The sequence below is a fragment of the Suricata suricatta genome, chromosome 2 (assembly GCF_006229205.1).
Source record: "Suricata suricatta isolate VVHF042 chromosome 2, meerkat_22Aug2017_6uvM2_HiC, whole genome shotgun sequence".
Taxonomy (NCBI): Eukaryota; Metazoa; Chordata; class Mammalia; order Carnivora; family Herpestidae; genus Suricata; species Suricata suricatta.
The window spans coordinates 167,912,178-167,933,757 of NC_043701.1; the positions used below are offsets into that span (position 1 = coordinate 167,912,178).

Here is a 21,580-nt window from a genome sequence, read left to right on the forward strand (position 1 = left end):
CCCCGGCCCCAGCCATTAATGCCGGAGGCTTCTGGGCCAAAAGATTTTTCCCCAGCCCCTCAGTATCCATTGTTTTGTACCTTCCCCCTCCCCCGCCCCATGCCTAGGTAGAAGAATGACTTCAAACCCTTAATTGCCCCCTCCCCCATCTTTAAATCAACGGAGGTTTTGTGTTATAGTGTTAGTATGGATTTACAAACAGGTGGAATGCATACTGGTTCGGGAGTTGGAAAGATGCTTTGTGTGAGTTTTGAAGCTTTCAGTCCTTACAGTTCGTGATTTGATTTTTGTCTGTTGCTTTGTATCATAATGGGGGTGATGAGAATAAAAGAGGAAGCAATGTTTTGCAACCTACCCAAAGAAGTGTTTTTTGAGTCTCAGGGGATGCTGAAGCAAAACTGGGTTGCAGATGCGTACTGTGTAGTATTCGCTTCCATCGTGATAACTACCAACAGTCTTATCTCTAAGCTTTCACTTGTGCAGTTTTGTACACTTCATAAATGTCAGCTTCTAGTAGTATCTACTCAGAGGGATTCCTGGATCTAAAATTTTGTTTGTCAGAATTCTAGAGCATACTTGCGTCACCAAGCATTTTTGTATTTGAATGTAGCATTAACACCAAAAAATTGTCTGATTTTAAAGACCTCAGTTTATTAGTGTACTAATTTGTACCCTCATCCTTCCATGCCAAAGCCTTTGAAACTGTTAACATGTATTTGAAGAAACTTAGCTTATGGGCACAGTTTGTCACATTAAGTAAGCTTACATTTATAGTTTGAATTTATCAAGTGTTGATGTTTTTCTATGTGACAGTGACAAGAATTTTTAGGAATAATATATGTACATGACCCTTCCCTTCCTATGGAGTTTTGACTGAATAGGGTAAATCTTTTAAGTATTTATTTGGACATAAGGTACACTATGAAACTGTTACTTAATTTTGAATATACATTTGAAAAATAGATCTCAGGCAAGTAAATAAAGACTTTAAGATTTGTAACTTTCAAATGGTTTAAATATATAAAGCTAACATAAAACTATATTTTTGAAATGCTAGTTTTGAGGGATGGATCTGGCTTATTTCTAAGATTACTACTGTAATCTTGTGTTTATTTAGTTTTTGAAGAAGCAAACTACATTTAACTCAGGTCAGCGTTCGTTTACTGATCTCTCATTGTTAATATAGTTTTCAGGTGTTTTTCTCTTGTTTTAAATTATTGTGGCTTAAAGAGTGATACTAATATTAATAGCTTGCAGCTGGGTTTTTAAAAAGTTTTTCAACTACCATATTCAGAAAGTTGATTAAAGCTGTGTTGTGATAATTGTAGCCAGACTCCTACAACAATTTGTGAACTTTATGTCAGAAATTTGGAACTTTTCACTTTTCAAAAGGAACACAGAAATTATAAATTCTTGTTTTATATTTGCTGGAATAATGCCTTGTAAATGTTACTGTTTCTTCAGTGACTTGGGACAGGGCTTGCCCCATGTTCAGAGAAACATTAACTGGAATTCTATGTGGAATACTCCCAAAGATGCCTTCTGAATAGCTTCTGATATATACTACATACATATTTTTCTTTAGGTTTTTTTTTTTTTTTTTTAAAGTAATCGCTACACCCAGCGTGGGACTTGAACTCACAAACCCCCGATCAGGAGAGCCAGCCAGGCTCCCCTCTCCTGGTTTATTTTTTGACTTGCCTTCCGCATGTGGAGGAAAGGTAAATAAAATTGAATTTCTTTGTTACCTATTTAATCATTTGTTTTGAAAATATGCTGGATTATCAGTATTTGTGGTGTAACTTGTGTTCTTTAAACATTTTAATTTATAGATTTTTTTTCTAGTAAGATACTTAAATATAAAAATAAACTGTTGTGTTTTTGATGAAAAAATATACCTGAACCTGTATTTGCAGATAAAAGGATGAATCTTTTTTTAGAGGTTGAAAGAATATATTTTTAAAATTCAGTTTACTGTGTTATTCATGTATCATTTATGTATCATTCATGTTTGAAAATATAAAATCTATGCTTATAACCAAAAATCAAAACAAGATCAGTCATCTCCCCTGCCACAAGAAAAAAAACAGCAAAACCGCCAAACAGGTTGACCCACAGATCCTTCAGTGAGTTTTGAGGTTTGTATTTTGGCCCTGGTGGAAGTGTTCTTGGATTAGTTTATAAAATATCAGGAGAGGAAATTTAGATATAGAATAAACATTTTGACATTTTCTAATAAGACTAATAGGGAATTGATAAATATTTTGCTGTAGATAAATTAGATAGAAATTAGCTGTAATTTAGCAGCAGAGGGATACATTTAAGTATGTTCACGTGGTACTTGAGAAATTAGTACTACAAATATTAAATTGGTTGCTATTTTTCCTTATTGTTAGACTTATACTTCATGCATTATATATTATGCATTGGCATATTATAATTTAAGGCTAAATCTTTCATAGACTAAATTACTAAAAAATTGCTATTCTTGTGTTCTGAAATTTGTTTTGTCTACTTGTTATACCACATCAAAGTTAGGCCATATATATCTTTTTGAATATTTTTTCTCTGATAATATAATAGTTAAAACTTTGTATTTTTGTAGCTCTCTGTTTATGTGGACTTTTAAAATCTGAAAAATTTCTAAGTCACAAGGTGACCTATGTAATGCTTAACTTTATGTAGAGTGTTCTGAAATGTAATTGCAGTCAGCGCAGGTTGAAAGGAACACACATATGTTGGAAAAACTGATTTATGTTATAAAATACATATAGTTGCATTATTTTTGAAGAGACAAACACATTATTTTTCATTCTTTGGTATTTTCCCCTGGTTCCCAACTTTTTAGCACAGGATCTTTAATTCTGCAAATCAAAGTTCTAACACATGAAAAGAATATTCTAATTACAAAGAGCTCTTTAGCTTTTGAAATGTTGGTAACATATGTGCTTTCTGAGAAAGTATGAAGTTTCTGTCATCAAGATTTAAAAGAACTAAATAGATCTCACACGATAAATCTCATTCCTCTTTAAAGATCAGAACTGATTGCAAAAAGTAGTGGATGCTGTAAGAGTTCTTTTATCAGAAAGAATGAACGTACTGCTTGAAGTTAAAACCTTAAAGGAGACCTTAAACATGAGTATAATTGGTCCCTATGTGAAATGAACCTGAAGGACTTCTACAAAGTATTTTGGCCTGTCTTCTAATGTTTATAGCACTGTGAGCACTCACAGTTTAAGCACTTTATTTGCCCTCAAATAGTATTTGTAAATCCTATAACTTTAATTAAGTAATTTCATAATTTACAAAGATAAGTCTTTTGGGGGGAGTTTCAAATGTTTTGGAGGTAAAGTGGAAATTACTTATTCTGATACTCATGAAATTAACGTCAAATTCTAGATATTATCAGTTAAATTTGCACTTTGTCAGTTTCCAGTTTTGTGTTGTATAACACTCCTTCCTGCTTTCAGGGACTTTGACAGTTTTGTAAAGAGTCTTTAAGTTAACTTTAAATTTTTGTTCTATAAATATTTCTTACTATACTATCATATTCGTAATGTCCTAGACCTTCTACTGAGTGCCATGTATGTCCCAGACTCTAAGGATACATAGCTAAATGTACTAGGTTTTCTGCTTTCAGTAAGTTCACAGTTTGTTGTATGAACAGTACAAGTCAATAGTTAATTGTTTTACAATGTGACAAGTGCTTTGATCAAAGTATATGCTGGAGAACTGAGCTGAGTTAAGGCATCGATTGCATGTGTAACCAGCAATGCCTGCTGAAAGAAGGACTTGAAGTTAACTCTTGAGGGATAAGTGGGATAGATAGTGGTTAGAAAAAGCATACAAGTTAAACATGTTAAGGTCCATTTGGAGACTTGCAGGTGAATACTAATTTGGATTCTATGTAAGATCTAGTATTTTAGGATATTGAGTAGGTATTCATTAAAGCCTGTACTTTTAGAGATTGTTATTTCTTGTGTGCCTAATTTAATTTGGGCCTTGGACTGTGGATCTGAGATCTGCTTCAAATTATTTAAAACTTTTAGCTAAGTATTTTTCATTGTTTTAATTCAATATAGGAAGAACATATGTGAAATAACCCCCCAGGTTTAGAACTTGGATAGTTATGTTTCAGAATCACATTTAAACATTGTTTTCTCAGCATTAATGCATCATGTTAAGAGTAATATTTGTGAGCCTCCTTAGAACTCATGGTAAGTTTTTACTGTATGTTTATAGTTACTCTTCTGGGGTGCCTGACTGGTGCAGTTGGGAGAGCGCATGATTCTTGGTCTCAGGGTTGTGAGTTCAAGCTCCACATTGGGTATAGAGATTATAAAAAATAAATAAACAAACATAAAAATTAAAATTCACTCTTCTGAGAACATTAAAAGCCATTTTTTTCCATACTTATTTCAAAGTGCCACTCTTTCCTTTAAGTCAGACTGTATAATCAGCATTTATGTCCTAGTAGAAGTCTTTGTATGACTTATTTGAATTTAAAATTATCTGAACTTGAATATTAATAATTTTTCATATAGTATGATTTAACATTCCTTTGAGAGCTTTAAAAAATTTTTTTTATTTTTGCTATTCCAACTCTTTTCTCTCTAGAGTGCTGTAATTTCTCACTTTAAAACATTCTCATGTTGCTTTTTGTAGTTGCTTTTGATCCTTCCAGTTGTGTTTTTTATGTTTCGTTTGGTTTATTGTTTTTGAGAGAGAGAAGAAAGAGAGCGCACATGTGAGAGCACACAGGCACATGGGAGAGGGGAGCAGAGAGAAAAGGAGATAAAGAATCTGAAGCAGGCTCTGTGCTGTCAGTGCAGAGCCTGATCTGGAGGTCGAACTCAAGAGCTGCAAGATCATGACCTGAGCCGAAGTCAGATGCTTAACCGACTGAACCACCCAGGCCCCCCTCCAGTTATTTTCATCATTCAAACTTGAGAAATTCCTTTTTAAAATTTTCACATTTTAGCAATTGCATTGTAAATTTCATATCACCTTATTTATCTTAAGGATATTTATTAAGAAGCTATAACTTTGTTATGATCTCCTTGGATACAACCGCATACATTCTTTGCCTGGCTGACCTAATACCCCTTCCGGCCTCAATATCACGTCCTTTGGTATGCCTTCTTTGATCCTAAGATTGATTCTCCTGTTCTAAGGTCCCTTAGCACCCCTTAGCACCTGCACTTCTTTTTTTCTTTTAACATTTTTGTAATGATGTGTTTAATGCCTTTTTTGCAGACTGTAAGTTTCTTGATAGCATCAAGTATGTCTGTCTTCTTTACTGCCATTTCTCCAGTATATGTACAGTGTATAACTTTGTAGGCTCCTAATAAAAAAAATTGCTGAGATTAACAGTCTTGAGCTCCAAAACAGACCACTAAAAGGACAAAGAATGTCCTGGTCTTCTGTTCTTTAACATATTTTCTTCTCTTAGATTTCCTCAGGCCTTAATTGAAGGCTTTTTTACTCAGTGTACAGTTAAGAAAGTTTAGTAACCGAATGTAAGTAGGACTGGGACATCTCCTAGAGGCGGTAAGAGTTGAAAATAAGAGCAGAAGGGAAAACATTTAAAAATCAGATACAAGGCATTTTTTTAAATAATGGTTGAAGGCAACTTAGTGTTGTGATACACTTAATTTAGAATCTTTTAAGACCCCATTTGATTTGTATGTGGAACAGTATAGCATTAATACTGACAGACGAAGAGATTAATTGCTGTTAGTAAATTTTGTTAAAGATTACACAGGACAGAGGTGCCTGGGTGGGTCAGTCAGTTAAGCATCTGACTCTTGATCTCATGGTTTGTGGGTTTGAGCCCCATGTTGGGCTCTACACTGACAGTGTGGAGCCATTCTCTCTCCCTCTTTTTCTGTTCCTCCCTTGCATGTGCTGTCTCTCTCTCTCAAAACAAATAAGTTAAAGAAAATGACACAGGACCATGTGTTGTATTTGTAGAAAAGTTTTTTTTAAATCTAAAATGACGTAATTAAGATTTTCAGTGTCAAGCTTTTGTTGGAAAGAGTTGCTTAATGAGGGAAAACATAGTAGGCACCGTAAGTACTGAGTAATAAGTTGAAGCAAATAATTATCTGAAAGTACTGAATCACTGCAGTATAATATTATTACCTTCCAATTTGTAGAAGTAGATTTTATACCGACCATGTTTCTTTGCTAAGCTATGAAATATGTAAAATTGGGTAACATGTTTTTCTTCATTAGTTTTGAATAAAAACTTAACCTGTTGCAATGATGTGACAAAATGACATAAGTATTTTTGCAACTTTATTTTGTTAAAGAGAGTAAGCTGTATCTATCAACCTACCTACCTATCTATCTATGTATTGTGTTTCTTGGTAACCTGGACTGGAAAAATTAGGTTGGGGTTATAATTACTCCTTTGCTAAAAGTATGTGCAATCTAACAGATTAGGTGACCTGAAATAGATTGTATTGAATTCAACTTTATTTTATATATCTTCAGGGATAAAGAATTCAAAATTTCACCTAAGAGCTTTAGTTTTTGTTCAGATATACTGCACTTTATCTTAATGTTGTAATCTGTTGCATTCTAGGACTTTATAAGGATAGGTAGAAAAGCTAGTTATTTCTTGTTACTAAAACAAATGTTGGTTTATCTACCATGTGTTAATTACCATTTTAAACTCATAGAAACAGGATACTTATATACTAGGCAGCTGAAAATAGTAAGGTTTATGATTTAATCTTGAAGACATTTATTTCAGTACTTTGGAAGTAGTGATTTGAAATTCTTAATACTAGAAATATGGCCTAGTTTCAGAACACCCACTAAGCAACTGTGAGAACTCAGCAAGCTAAATGGCTGTAGTGCCGCAGTATTTTTTAATTTTCTCCACCCCCTGTTATATAATGGCTTGTAGTAGTACACACAGAACATGAGTATTTGGGACAAGAACAAATTGTATTGAAGTTTCCAAAACATGTAAGGCTGTCAGTCAGGCTTTTTGTTGAGTACTAAGGAGTCAACGATGATCAAATATAGTGATGATTAGTGAGTGAATGACATACATCAGGTGGTGATGTTCTACGCTGCAAATAAGGCAGGAAAAGCAAGAAATGTTTTGGGGCTTGAGAAAAATGACTTTTTAAGAAATGGAGTCACTGACTTAAAAACAAAATTTAAAAGTTCAATTAAAATTTTTATTTAAGTTTGATAGCTTTAATTTAAACATTTCCGTGCTGCTTGTGTACAGGACTTAAAAATTTCAGTGGAGATAATTCTAAACATTTCCCCCAGAATGTTGTGCAACTGAAACATTGCAGCATTATGTCAGACTATGGGAGCCAGATACTGAAACTGATTAGTACCTAACTGTAAAGAATGAAATCTACTAGTTCTTATTCATTGTTCAGGAAAGTTTGGTTGTAAAGGCATTTGGCAAAACATTCCTTTGCCATCTTATTTTGTTAATTTAAGGGACTGAGTTGATCTGCAGGAATTGTAATATGCAGATGCACGTTAGAGTTAAAAAGTTTCAGTTTTAAAGATTTTTATGATACAGAAAAGGAAAGAATAAGTTTGCTTTAAAAGTCACCAATGTAATTCTTGTAGAGTTAGCTCTGTGAGTAATGCCTTAATGCATAATTAATTGTATATGAAAATATAATAACTTATTCTGGCTTCTCTCTACTGGAACTCTTATCTGACATTCTCGCATGTGTGTATGTATAATTGGTAAAATAATAATGATCCTTTGGCAAGGTTTTGAAGATTTCTGTTTGATCAAAGAAAGTTGAAATTAATAAAATTAAAGTTTTGCTATATTTATTATGTTCAGATTCTTTGAAAATTGATAATCCACAAATGGTAGGTAGATTCATGTGCTAAAAATAAAGACAATTTGTTATTTAGCTCCTCTCTTTCCTGTGACCATACCATTGTCCAGTTATAACTAACAATTTGATAATATTTGCATTGCTTCCGAGAGTAATTAAAATTAAGTATTGTCAAATAACATTTTTTCTTTCTGGCATGATTTAAATATCCTATCACTTGCTACCTCCAGATTACTAAATGATTTACATCTTTGTGGTGTAAGATTTTAATGTCGAACTTCTGTAAACTACATGAGAATCATTTTGGGATTATAGTCACAAGATGGTAGATACGTACATACTAGCCGGGAATTGGTTGGGTTTAATGTGTTAACCCACAAAAATAATGTCCTTTTACGTGTATTGAAAAATGTAAGCAAGGGCTGCCTTTGAATATTTTGGGTAGCTTCTGATGGGAGAAATTCCTTATTAACCTTAAGTTAAGCTGGGCCTGGCTGCTCAGTATATTTCTTTTGTTCTTGTTTGAGAAATCTTCTTGCTTTGGAATATTTAACAAATATAATACAGAGATAATGAGATTATATTTTTAAAGCCCAAAATGCATTCTGTGAATCTTACTTTAAATATCAGGATAGGTAGGTAAATAAAAGAATTAGTTGTGCATCTGGTCTTCATCTAAATAGTCTCAGAAATGGACTATATAAATGTGAGAAAGGCTGCTCGCTTTATAATATTATTTGTTTATTCTTTAAATGTTTATGTTTTGAGAGAGAGCACATGAGAGAGGGGAGAGGTAGACAGAGTGGGCTCTGGTCTGACAGAGCTCGATGTGGGCCCAAACTCACACACAGAATACAATATCATGAACCAAGCAGAAGTTGGACGCTTAAATGACTGAGTCACCTAGGCGCCCCTATAATATGTGTATTTTCAAAGTAGGTTCCACACCCAGTGTGGGTCTTGAAGTTACTGACCCTGAGACAGAGTCAAATGCTCTGCTGAGTGAGCCAGCCAGGCGCCCCTATTTGCTTTTTAATAATGACATCTTGACAAATAACTGATTCTTAAATGTAAGATACCTGCCTCAAGACCACATAGCCTCTAATCTTGCTATGTATAATATTACATTTATATTTGTTTACACATTTTCTGACCATTTCTGGTGAATAATTTATAGAATGAGTAATAGGATTTATAATCAGATAAGACTTAGTGAAGGAATGTGTGGGTTTATACATATAAACATGAAGTTTGTGTGTAAACTAAACTGTATTACAGTTAACTATCTTATATAGTTAGATGTACTTAACTATATAATAGTGCTGAAAATCATTTGTGTTTTAAGTTGAAAATACTTTATTGAATACAGTATTCATCGTAGTGCATATAAACTAAGCAATTACATTTTCTCTTTTTTGCTTACACTTATAACTGGGTCATCTTTTTTCTTTATTGTCTGTACATGGTAAATGAAAAGTAACATATATTTTGGGAATACTTAGGTTTTGTGTGACATGTTTTGAGTTCCTTGGCAGTTTAAGCAAACATTTACAGGCCAGTCTTTTTGGAAGAGTTGTTTGGGTGGCATAAGAGCTTTTCAGAGAATGTTTGGTCAAGGTATTTGATGTTTACTATTATATCTTCGTTCCATTGAGACATTTAAATCCCTCGTGCCCCACCCCTGCCTTTTATTTTGAGGCTTTGTTGGAGGATCCTGCAGTTTTTCTGTATGGTGAACTGAAGTGTCCCCGAGAGCCGTGATTCCAGTTATGTTGGGTTCACAGGAGTTTTCAGTTCTTTGCTCAAAACTTTGCACAGAATCTGAATTTCATAATCATAGGCTTTTCCGTAAGAAGAAATGCAGATTTTCTTAAAAATTCTCATGTATTTACATAAATGAGTCCTGTCTCTCCCTGCCAGTCCAAACAGTTTCATCATGCCTTCTCACCAAAGGGAAAAAAGTTGAATGAATAAATTTGAAGGTGCTAGAAGTTCTGTACTCTTGACATAATTTTAATTAGCATGGGCCAGTCTAGAGCGTTGTATTTTTTCACAGACCATTATTTCTTTAGCCTCCACGAAAACTACTTTTACCTCTAGTTCATTCATGTACTTAATGTATTTTTTCCATTTCTGTCTGAACAATAACATTCCTTTGAACATGTTGATTTGGGGTGCTTTTTCAGTCTTTGGTCTTCCAGTTTTCAAGATTCCTTTTTTATACACTTTTGAACTGCAAAAAAATATAGGTTTATGTGATTTGGAGGGGGAAATAGTTTATTCTTGTCCTTTAAACTACTTGAAAGAACATTTCAGATTTTCATAAACAAAGGAAAATACAATTGAAATCTTGTAATTTTTAGGTATTCATATCAAAATCTGAGTGACTTAAAATTAATTTGAAGTAAAGTGTAGGGAAACTATGCATGGGACAAAGATTTTGTCCTTATTTGTTGACTGTCTTTATTCAGCAAGTGTTCACTGAGCACTTATTGTGTATTTAATAAAAAGTTCATAATATCCTTGAGGCTATTGCTTTGTAGAGTAAAAATTGCCTCTTCATGTAAGGTGCCTACTGTCTAGTAGGGGAGATAAAGCTAAGTTAACAAATATTTATAATTATTTCAGTAAATAGAACTGCTATATATGGTAGGCATGGTTTCTAAGTACTGTGCTAGGATACGGCGGTGAAAAAGGCAAAGGTGTCCCTATTTTCTCATTACTTGAAATGAGGGAGTCAAGACAACCTGGCACTTATAAAGTGTGATGAATGTTGTGATGGGGAAGTTTTAAGTGGGAGCATGGAGGGTGGTCTATTCAGAAAGGCTTTTGAGTGATCACAAAATCTTCCCAGACCTCTAAGCTGAATGAAATCTGTAGAATACAGGAGAGTTAGCTGAGTGAACTGTAAACCTGTGTTTCTGACAGGAGGAAATAGCTTATGTACAAGTCCTGGGGACAGGAGATAGCAGGACCTGATAGAAGTTCATGTGACCTGAATGCAATGTGGAAAAATACTGGAGTTGTAGCAGGGGCCAGGTCTTGAAAGGCTTGGTAAGAATTTTAGATTTTTTCCTGAAGATTAGGTTTGTGGGGGTCATCCACTATCCCCCAAGTGTTTTAAGTTGGACAGCAACCTGATTTGATTTGAGTTTTTGAAAGATCACTACAGTGTAGTGATTAGGTTAGGAGCAAGATGGTGGTTGGATGTGGTGAGACCAGTTACCAACATGTTGGAAGAGAGGATTTAGTATACTTTGGAGCAGAGAGGTGGCAGTGAGAATGAAGAGAAGTTGAAGAGTCAGACATTTTAGAATGGATAGATAGGAGTTGGTGATGTAAGGATGTGAGAGTTGGACCGTGAGAGGAGGCAGGGTGACTGCAAGATTCCTGGTCCACTTCCACCCTTTTTAGTTGATTTTTCCTTAGACATTTTCTCTTTAAGACGCCTTTCCTTATGGGCAACTGGGTGGCTCAGTTGGACACGTACTTGGTTTTGGCTAACTTCATGATCTTATGGTTTGTGAGTTTGAGCCCCTTGCATTGATTGACTCTGTGCTGACAGGATGGAATCTGTTTGGGATTATCTCTCTCCTTCTCTCTCTGCCCCTTCGTTTGTGCTCTCTCTCAAAATTAATTAAAAAAAAAAAAGCTTTTCCTTATTTCTCCAACTTCCAACACTGGTTTTTAAGTGCTTTTGTGCTTCATCGCCTCTTAACCACACTATGTTCTTGCCTTTTCCACTTGTTTGTAAGCTTACAGGCAAATACCATGCCTTATTGTTGCATATTTAGCATCTTGCACCGTGCTTGACACTGATTATGTATTAAACAAAAGAATGAAAATATGGTTTTATTATTTATAGTTGGAGAAAAAAAACTTTTTCTGAAGCACCAGGTATCCAAAAACTTTTGGTTTATAATTTCAGTGTGAATCAGATCAGTACGTGCTCTTTTGAATAACTTTTGTAAAAACAAATTGTAATTATAATTCAAATCTGAAGTGCTGGATGTATTCTTCATAGGTCAGCTATCTTGAACAAAGATTTATGAGCTTTGATTATTATGGTGACCTTCTCTTGTATTATACATTGTCTTTTTTAATAAATATTTTCTCAATTAGCTTTATCCTTTGTCAGTTTAAAGTCAACATAACCAAACCGTCACTGTTAGAATTTTTCTGTTTCAAAATGAAAATAGCTTTTTTGGGGGGCGCTTGGGTGGCTCAGTCAGGGAAGCTTTTGACTTTGGCTTGGGTCATGTTCTCACTGTTCATGGGTTCAAGCCCTGAATCGGACTCTGTGCTTACAGTGTGGAGCCTGTTTGGGATTCTCTGTCTTATCTCTCTGCCCCCTCCACTGCACTCGTTCTCTCTCCAAAATGAATAAACATTAAAAAAAGAAAATAGCTTTTTTTCTTTCTCCAGTTATAAAAGGAATCAATTTTTATTTTATGCATTTAAACAGTAATACGGAGATAAAAGTGAAAACCATCCTAACCCAAGAATAAATACTGTCATTTGATGGGTGTTATAGACTTTTAAAATTTTATATATATTTATGAATACTATGATTAAGTTAAAGGCCATCCACAGAGATGAAATAGTTATGGCATAAATATGTAAGAAAAGGTATTAATATCCTTCACACAGAGAATCCTGATAACTAGTATATAACCAAATAACTCCATAGAGATTGCCTCCTAAACTTAAATTCCTATAGGAAACCAGGCAGGTAACGTTAAGTGTGTGAACATAGTGGGGAGAATGTATGAGATGGTTGGGTTGCAGAGTACTTGGGGGGCATAGCTTCTGCTCAGAACCAGTTGATTTTTGTATTAAGAATGTTGACCCAATGGTGCCAAAATTTTTAAATTTTTTTTAATGAAAAGTAGAGGTCTGGATTGTAATGATGCTCCCAATTATTAAATGTTGTCAAGTAAAACAAATTAAAACTGTAAAGTGTGTTAAATGTAATGTAGCCATGGTCTGATTAAACCATAAGTAGTTGAAGAATGGAAGTTTGTTTGCCTTCACAAATCAAGGAAATGTAGATTAAAATATATCATTTTTCATATATCAGATTGATGGAAATTAAAAAGATTAATAATTGGTAAGATTGGGAGAGTATAAATTGATGTAGTCTCTTTGAAAGAGACCAATTGGAACTGCCTATAAATATTTAAAATGCGTATTAGTTTTGACCAAACAGTTCGGCTTTCAGGAATCTGCCTTACAGAAATGTTAGGTCCTGTGTGTGAATACTTATGCTCAACAAGCACTATTTACTGCCACCCAAATACAAACACACACACACACACACACACACACACACACACACACACACACACACACACACACATGTTTATTACATCTTTGAGATAGAGAGCACGAGCAGGGAAGGGCAGAGAGAGAGGGAGACGGGATCCGAAGCAGGCTCTGTGCTAACAGCAGAAAGCCCCAGTGCTGGGCTCTGACTCACAAACTGTGAGATCATGACCTGAGCCAAAGTTGAATGCTTAATGAACCAAGCCATGCAGGCACCCCTACATATGTATTTTTTTGATTAAAAAAAAAAAGTAATTGAAAAAAGGCAAATAGAAACAACCTAAATGTCCGTTGATATGAGAATGATTATAGTATAGTTATACCACAAGTCATAGCAATGAAAAGAAATATTCTTGTACGGAAAGAGTCCATAACTTACTGTTCAATGCAAAAAGATATAATTTTATATGTAAATTTTTATTATATATGTGTGCTGTCATTTCAAATCTATACCATTGTGTGGCACTATAATTTATTGAGACTATTGATGCATGTGTAGGTTATTTCCAGTGTTTTGCTATATATATATATATATATACATATATATATGTATATCTATATATGCACATTACTGTGAACATTTTCTTCCATATGTTTTTAAAGTATTGTCTCCAAAAATAAATTTCTTTTGTATTTTTTATTTTAATTTTTTAAATCTTTTTAATGTTTGTTTATTTTTGAGAGAGTGATACGAGATTCAAACTCTCAGACCTCGAGATATGAGCTGAAATCAAGAGTTGGACACTTAACTGACTGAGTCATCCAGGCATCCCTAATTTTAACTTTTTTTTTTTTTTTTTGAGGGAGAGCATGAGCAGGAGAGGGAGTGGGGGCATCTGGAGAGAGAGAATCTTAAGCAGGGTCTACAACTCAGTGCGGAGCCTGATGTGGGGCTGAATCCCATGAGCCTGGGATCATGACCTGAGTTGAAATCAAGAGTCCAAAGCTAAACCCACCAAGCCACCCAGGCACCCTCTTCTGTATTTTATATGGTAACATTAAATATCTGAGCTCTTGTAGATGCTTTGGGGGGGAAAATACATTTTGTCTCTGAGAGTGTGATTTGTGACCTCTGATCTGAGTAAATATACCTTAGGCATGGTAGTCCGAGAACTAACCAGAAAAGTAGCACTATGTTTAGTCAACTTAAATTTTTTAAAGTTTTTAAATTTAAGTCATAATATTTATCTGATCAATACATGCTTATGGTACAAAATCTAGAAGATACAGAAGTGTAAAGCAAATCTTGCTCTCACTCTGCAACCTTTTCTGCCTAGTTTCCTTTCCTGGGAAACCACTGCCTACCAGTTTTGTGTGTACTTCCACAGACATTTTATTTATATAACTATGTAAAATATATATTTTTTCATAAATGTAATATATGATGCTGTTTTCAAGCTGAGTTCTCACTTAACTAAAATGAATCTAATACTTCCACAGTGTTTTGTATGTTGTATGCTCTATTCTAACAGGGGTTTGGATATTCATTGTTAATCTTCATCACAGCCTTGAGAGCCAGGTAGTATTATTATCCCCTTCATACAGAGAAGGAAACTGAGGCACAGAAGCTTTAACATGCTAGTAAGTTGTGGAGCTGGAAGTTGTGGAACTCCCAGGAGTCTGGCTGCAGAGCCTTCAGCATTAGCTAGTGTGATTTACTGTCTCACTTGAAACAAGTGAAACATACTTGTACATAGTTGGTGCAGCATACTTTTTAGTAAATATACAGTATTTCATTTAATGAACAATAATTTAACCATAATGAGACTCTTGTTGATGAACATATAGATGTTGCTGTTACAAATGATGCTATAGTGAATATCTTTGTGCCTATATACTTTAGAATCCCTGTATTGTTTGGAACATAATGAGTCTGCTTGTATTTCGTTTTCATCCTTTCAAATTGGGGGAGGGTGGATTATTTATTCATACAATTATGTTTTATGATGTAACCTGAGACTTTCTTTTAATGAATGTGTTTAGCTCATCTGTAATACAGCATCATGCTTATTTTCCTCATCTTTTAAGAAATCAAGGTAGAACAGTTGAAGTATACTTAAAGGTGTAAGCATATCTAAGTCCATTTCCTCTCCTTTCTTGGGAAATGTAACATTTACATTATATTCTATAGCCTTAAATTTTTCTTACCTTTTTTTTCCAGTCTGAAGCCAATAATTAAATGAACTTTATTCTCAAAACTTTGCCCTTTTTTCATAATTATTCTTTGGATCTGAACTTTGTCAACTAGTATTTTTCTTCAAAAGCAGTTAGTAGGAACAGTATTTCTTGAGTTCTTTCATATTCAGTACTGTTTAACTGTTGGATTTATACTGAACTGTATTCTTAGACTGGATATAAGTTCTTGAGTCATACTTTTTTTTAAACCCTTGGCATTCTTATAGGTATTGCTCTACTCTTTTTAGCATTGAGTCCCTCCTTCCCTCCGTTTTTGGTTAGTAATAATTTGCCTAGGTTCTCAAAGAATTTTGTTTATTTATGGTTTTACTTTTATTTTTTTTTTAAATGTCTTATTTATTTTTGAGACACAGAGAGAAACAGTGCGAGCAGGGGAGGGTCAGAGAGAAAGAGAGGCACAGAATCTGAAGCAGGCTCCAGGCTCTGAGCTAGCTGTCAGCACAGAGCCCGACGCGGGGCTCAAACCGTGAGACCCATGGCCTGAGCGGAAGGCGGAGCTTAACCGACTGAGCCACCCAGGCGCCCCTCTTTTTATTTCTAAGTAATCTCTAATCCCAGTGTGGGGCTTGACCTCATGACCTCAAGATTAAAAGTTGCATGCTCTTAAAAAGAAAAGAAGAGAAAAGAAAAGTTGCATGCCCTACTGACTGAGCCAGCCCTGTGCCTCATGAAGAATTCTCTTTAAAATCTCAATTTTTCTGAGGAGAAGATGTACCCTTTTAAGCCATGTGATTTCTTGTTCAGTTCTGACTCTCCAGTGTGTCCAGTAATGCTAGATAAAGTCTTTGAAATCTTCAGATGTTCCAAACAAGGGGTTGTTGGATTGCCTTTCTGGCTATGCCATGTACCTTAGAGAACTGAGCTGTGATAGTTTTTTTTTTTTTTTAACTTTTATTTATTTTTTGAGAGAGACAGAGCATGAATGAGGGAGGAGCAGAGAGAGAGGGAGACCCAGAATCCGAAGCAAGGTCCAGAGCCCAAGGTGCGGGCTTGAACCCACGAACTGTGAGATCATGACCTGAGCTGAAGTTGATGCTTAACTGACTGAGCCACCCAGGTGCCCCTGAGTTGTCATAGTTTTGAGATGTGAAGCTGTAAACCTCTCCTTTGCTTGACTTTTTCCAGCATCCCTCTTTACCTTCACTGCAAATAGCAGCCTTTCTCATATATATGTGGTTAGGGATGGAGATGTATATTTTGTTTCTATTTTTCGTACTTCTAGTTGTTTTGAGATTTTTCAGAGGAGAAAGGGGCCATACCATCTTTACATTGTCATTTTCAAACTGGAAATTGCAAGGGCTGTAGGTCCAGTTTTATCAGAATTAAGATCATTTACCAAATATTAGGAATAAAATATATGCTAATGGAGTTTTCTGAAGGCCAAAAACAGTTCATTTACAGAGGTTCTTTTAGATCAAATTTTTAAACGAAATCAACATTTGATGTTGATTATATCATTTTGTATTTATGAAGCTTTGTATGCTACATAGCATCAAGAATGAGACTAGAGACTAATGCCTCTAGTTAGAGTGCTCAATTGTTCTTTAATTTTAGGTGTTGCTTGCTTCCATTTTCAGTTGGGTTTGAAAACCGAACTTTTTTTTTTTTTTTTTTTTAAGGTTCCACACCCAATGTGAGGCTTGAACTCACAGACTTGGAATCAAGAGTCTCATGCCCTATAAACTGAGACAGCCAAGCACCTCTAGAAATTGAACTTTTATGCTTTCGATACTACCAGTAGAATTATTTTAATTAAGTCTTTTGGGGCCAAACATTTTAGCTCTGAAATAATCTAATATTCTGAATGACATCTTGTTTTTCTTTTCAAAAAAATTTTGGGGTGCCTGAGTGGTTCAGTTGGTTAAGCGTCCCATTTTGTCTCAGTTCATGATCTCATGGTTCATGGGTTCGATCCCCACATCAGGCTCTGTGCTGACAGGTGAGCCTAGAGCCTTCTTCGGATTCTATGTCTTCCTCTCTCTCTGCCCCTCCCCTGCTCGTGCTCTGTCTCTCTCTATCTCAAAAATGAACAAACACTAAAAAAATTTTTTTTTAATTTTTAAAAGAGAAGGAGGGGCGAGGGGGGGTTGGAGAGAGAGATTTAAGCAGGCTCCACACTGTCAGTGCAGAGCCCTATGTGGGGCTTGAACTCATGAACTGTGAGATCATGACCTGAACTGAAATCAGGAGTCCGACACTTAACTGACTGAGCTACCCAGACGTTCCCTGGCATTTTTCAAGAGAAATGTCAATTTCTTTTCCTCAATGGCTCTGTTAAAAGAAATATGGTTGAGAAATCTTAATAGCTGGTGGGCAAGCTTTCTTTTAGTCTCTGATTTGAACATAATCTTGTATTCATTTGACCTTGTTCTGTTTTACCTATCATTTATCCATTAGCAAGAGCAGGGTAACTGCTTGGAGAAACGAGGTATTTTTTTCCATTCTGTTCCTTCTGTATGATGGAATGTATTACTTAGCCTCAAATATAAATACATTCTAATAACCTTATAGAAAATTTTAATGTCTGCTTAGATTATTGGAGATTTCAGGGTTTAGTCTTTGTTATTCTAGTTACTCTGGTGTTTTTTAAATCTTAAATTTGGTAAAATCTATCAGTGTTTTAATGCTGATCCATGCTAAATATTTGCAGTTTGAGCACTTGAAACTCTGAGATGTTATAGATACTGCTTAGAAAAGGCTTTTTGATCCAAATGTGTTGGGAAATCTTGTATATTACATTCTCTATCACAGAGTACATTTTTATATAAAAATGGATAATGTCTGCTGTAAAAACAACAGTATAAATATGTTTGAAACACATCTTATCCTAACTGTAAACCTGTTTGACCATGGAAGTAAATGTTGTAGAAATACATGTTGGGAAATACTGAGACTATTACAGAACATTTTCAGGTAAATATCTTGTTAGGGTATTACAAAACATCTGTTTGCGTGACAATTGTTACCTGTAGTCATGGGGACCTAGTGAACTTTTTAACTTTAAGGTAATCCTAAAGGTTTGGTTTTTGACCTGGACATTTTGTTAGAATTGGTCTTCCAATCTGAAAGTCCTTCTTGAGTACCTACTATGTGTTGAACACCCAGTATTGGTCCTTGGAACTACTTCCTGCTAAGACTTAGCAGTAGGAGTTTTAGAGCCTTAAGGTACCTGCCTGTGAGATCATGTAGCCCCTCTAAACTCATTTTTCAGATGGACAAAACAGGCCTTTCAGCACAGCTGTGCTCAGTCACATTGTAATTAATCAGGGGATTTGGAGCCCAAACCTTACAGCTCCAGATCTTTTGGTCTTTTTTTACTACATTTTCTTTTCAGTATATTACTTTTAATCACATTCCTTTTAAGATTGAAATTAGTAAGGAGATACATCCATTTAACATGAGAATTGGGGACAGAGATCAAGTTAGATTATAAGGTGGGTCAAATTTAATATACATAGAACTTCCCAAGTAAGTCTCTGGACATGTAGGTCTCCCTTCACATATTTGAATTAATTCTCTTTCTTTTAGTTAAGAAAAAAAATAGTTTTAAAATAAGCATGTGCTGTTAGTATTATTACTAAGGAATAATAAGTGCTAGTTTTTAATAATTGGTACAATAGGTCAAGGATGCATGAGTCCGGTTCTTGAGCTGCATAATCACTTTCTAGTGGTCAGTTATGGAAACATTTATTTATATGATCTATTAATGGAAAACTGGACCTAAATGACTGTAGAATTAAACTCTAACATACTGAATTTAAATTATAAAATATGTTCTTTTTGTCATACTTTTCAGGAAGATACCACTCAGTAGAAAATGAACTCATGGTTATGTGAATTAAGACATTATGTGGAGAAATTTCTCTTTTAAAAGTCAGTAAAGTACTAGTGTGGTCTATAGAATTATGTTTTAGATGAAGGGAGAAATAATTTTTTAAAGATATTTAGATTTTCTGTATTTTGTTGGCTCTTTTTAGTCAACATCTCCTCAGACTATAGAAAGCAATCATATCTTTTCAAGTCTTGTTCTGTCAAAAATGTTCCTTGGTTCATGTGTCTAATCCTGATTATTTACATCATTATTTATATCTATTTAATATATTCTGAAATGGTATAGACATGGATTAAGACACGGGTTTTGGAATCAGAGCTTTGTTAGTCTTAGGACTTTGCTTTATGGTCTGTGTGATCTTTAACAAATAATTTGATTATCCTTGAGCCTTATTTTTTTTTCTTTTTCTGTTAGTTAGTGGGGATTAATCTGCCTCAGAATTGTTCGAGGACTCAGTGAGGAAACAGCTATAAGCACCTAGCACAGTGCCTGGTGTATAGTAAGTTCTCAATAAATATTATCTGTTGCTGCTTGTGATGTCAGATTTGCACCATGCTATTGGGCAAATAATTTAACTTACATAAATCTTAGTTGACTTCTCTGTTAATGGTAAGAATACTTTGGGTGTCTACTTCACAGGGTTAGTTTGGAAATCGAATGTAATCATGTGATAGCAGTTTATAAACTCTCAGCCTATCCATTAGGACCAAACAGGTAAAAGCAGAGGGAATGGAAATCTGCTTTTCTGGAAAGGGTTTAGCTGAGGGCTTGAAGACCTACTTGTCTTCCTTTAGTACTGGCAAACTGAGGCACGTGCAGACACATAACTTCTTTCCAGGTCAGGCCCAGAATACAGATCTATTTCATCAGTGTCCTCCATAGAAAATCTAGATGAATCTGTAGCAGAATCCAAACTCTTAGCTCAGTGTGCACTGCCCTTATGATTTGGTGTCGACATCCATTTCTTATTCCCTTCTACTCCCTCCCTCCTTCCCTCCCCATCCTCCACCCCTTACATCACTCCCAATTCCCATGTCTTTTCCAGATGGAGGGATAAGCTCTTAAATGAACATTTTGGGATATATTTTTTTAATCTGCTTTGTTCTTAAACAGATGTGTAACTCTCACATAAATTTACAAACTTTCTTCTAACAAACAACCCCCACCACCCACTAATCATTTAAGAAGAAGCCACATTTTCTGAAAAGCGTTACTTGAGTCATATGCCCACCAGCCATCCTTTTGGTGTCCATTTCTCTGTATCCTCACCAGCACTGTTTTATATTCTTATCAATTTGAAAGAACATTATTTCTTACTATATTTTTAAATAAATGTTCTTCTAATGACTAGTAAAGATAATTTTCTAGATGTTTTATATAGTCAAAGGTAGAACTCAAAGTCCACTTATTTTTATTTTTTATGTTCTTTTTTTTAAATTTACTTTTTACCTTTTAAAATTTACATCCAAGTTAGTTCCACATAGTGCAATAGTGATTTCAGGAGTAGAATCCATTGATTCATCCCCTACATATAACACTCAGTGCTCATCCCAACAAGTGTCCTCCTTAATTCCCCTCCCCCATTTAGCCCACTCCCCCCCGCCCCCATAACCCCTCCAGCAAGCCTCAGTTTGTTCTCAGTATTTAGGAGTCTCTTATGTTTTGACCCTCTCCCTGTTTTTTGTTATTTTTGCTTCCCTTCCCTTATGTTCATCTGTTTTTGTTTCTTAAATTCCACGAGTGAAGTCATATATTTGTCATTCTCTAATTACGCTTAGCATAATATACTCTAGTTCCATCTACATTGTTGCAGATGGCAAGATTTCATTCTTTTTGATTCCCAAGTAATATTACACTGTGGATGTGTGTGTGTGTGTGTGTGTGTGTGTGTGTGTATATATATATATAATACATATATATTACTACACACACACACACACACACACACACACACCATATCTTTGTTCATCAGTCAGTGGGACATTTGGGCTCTTTCCATACTTTGGCTATTGTTGATAGTGCTGTTATAAATATTGGGGTACATGTGCCCCTTTGAAACAGCACACCTGTATTTTTTGGATAAATACCTAGTATTGCAATTGCTGGGTCATAGGGTAATTCTATTTTTAATTTTTTGAGGAATCTCCATACTATTTTCCAAACTGGCTGCACCAGTTTGCATTCCTACCAGCCATGCAAAAGGGGTGCCTCTTTCTCTGCATCTTCCCCAAGATCTGTTGTTGCCTGAGTTAATGTTAGCCATTCTGACTGGTATGAGGTGGTATCTCATTGTGGTTTTGATTTGTATTGCCCTGATGATGAGTGATGTTGGACATCTTTTTATGTGTCTGTTGGCCATCTGGATGTCTTCTTTGGAAAAGTGTCTGTTCATGTC

At 35.0% G+C, this 21,580-nt stretch overlaps 1 protein-coding gene across 3 annotated transcripts in view; it reads left to right on the top strand.

Annotated features, from left to right (window-relative positions):
• The window catches only part of SHOC2 (SHOC2 leucine rich repeat scaffold protein), an 89,527-nt gene that overhangs the window by 1,333 nt on the left and 66,614 nt on the right, over positions 1–21,580 (top strand). The window contains exon 1 of one of the 3 annotated variants that reach the window (XM_029932573.1): positions 1,613–1,721. The exons of the other annotated variants lie outside the window; for them this stretch is intronic. The gene's annotated coding sequence lies outside the window, so the exon portion shown is untranslated. Of the gene's footprint in view, positions 1–1,612; positions 1,722–21,580 lie in introns of those variants that run through there. 3 annotated transcript variants of the gene reach the window in all.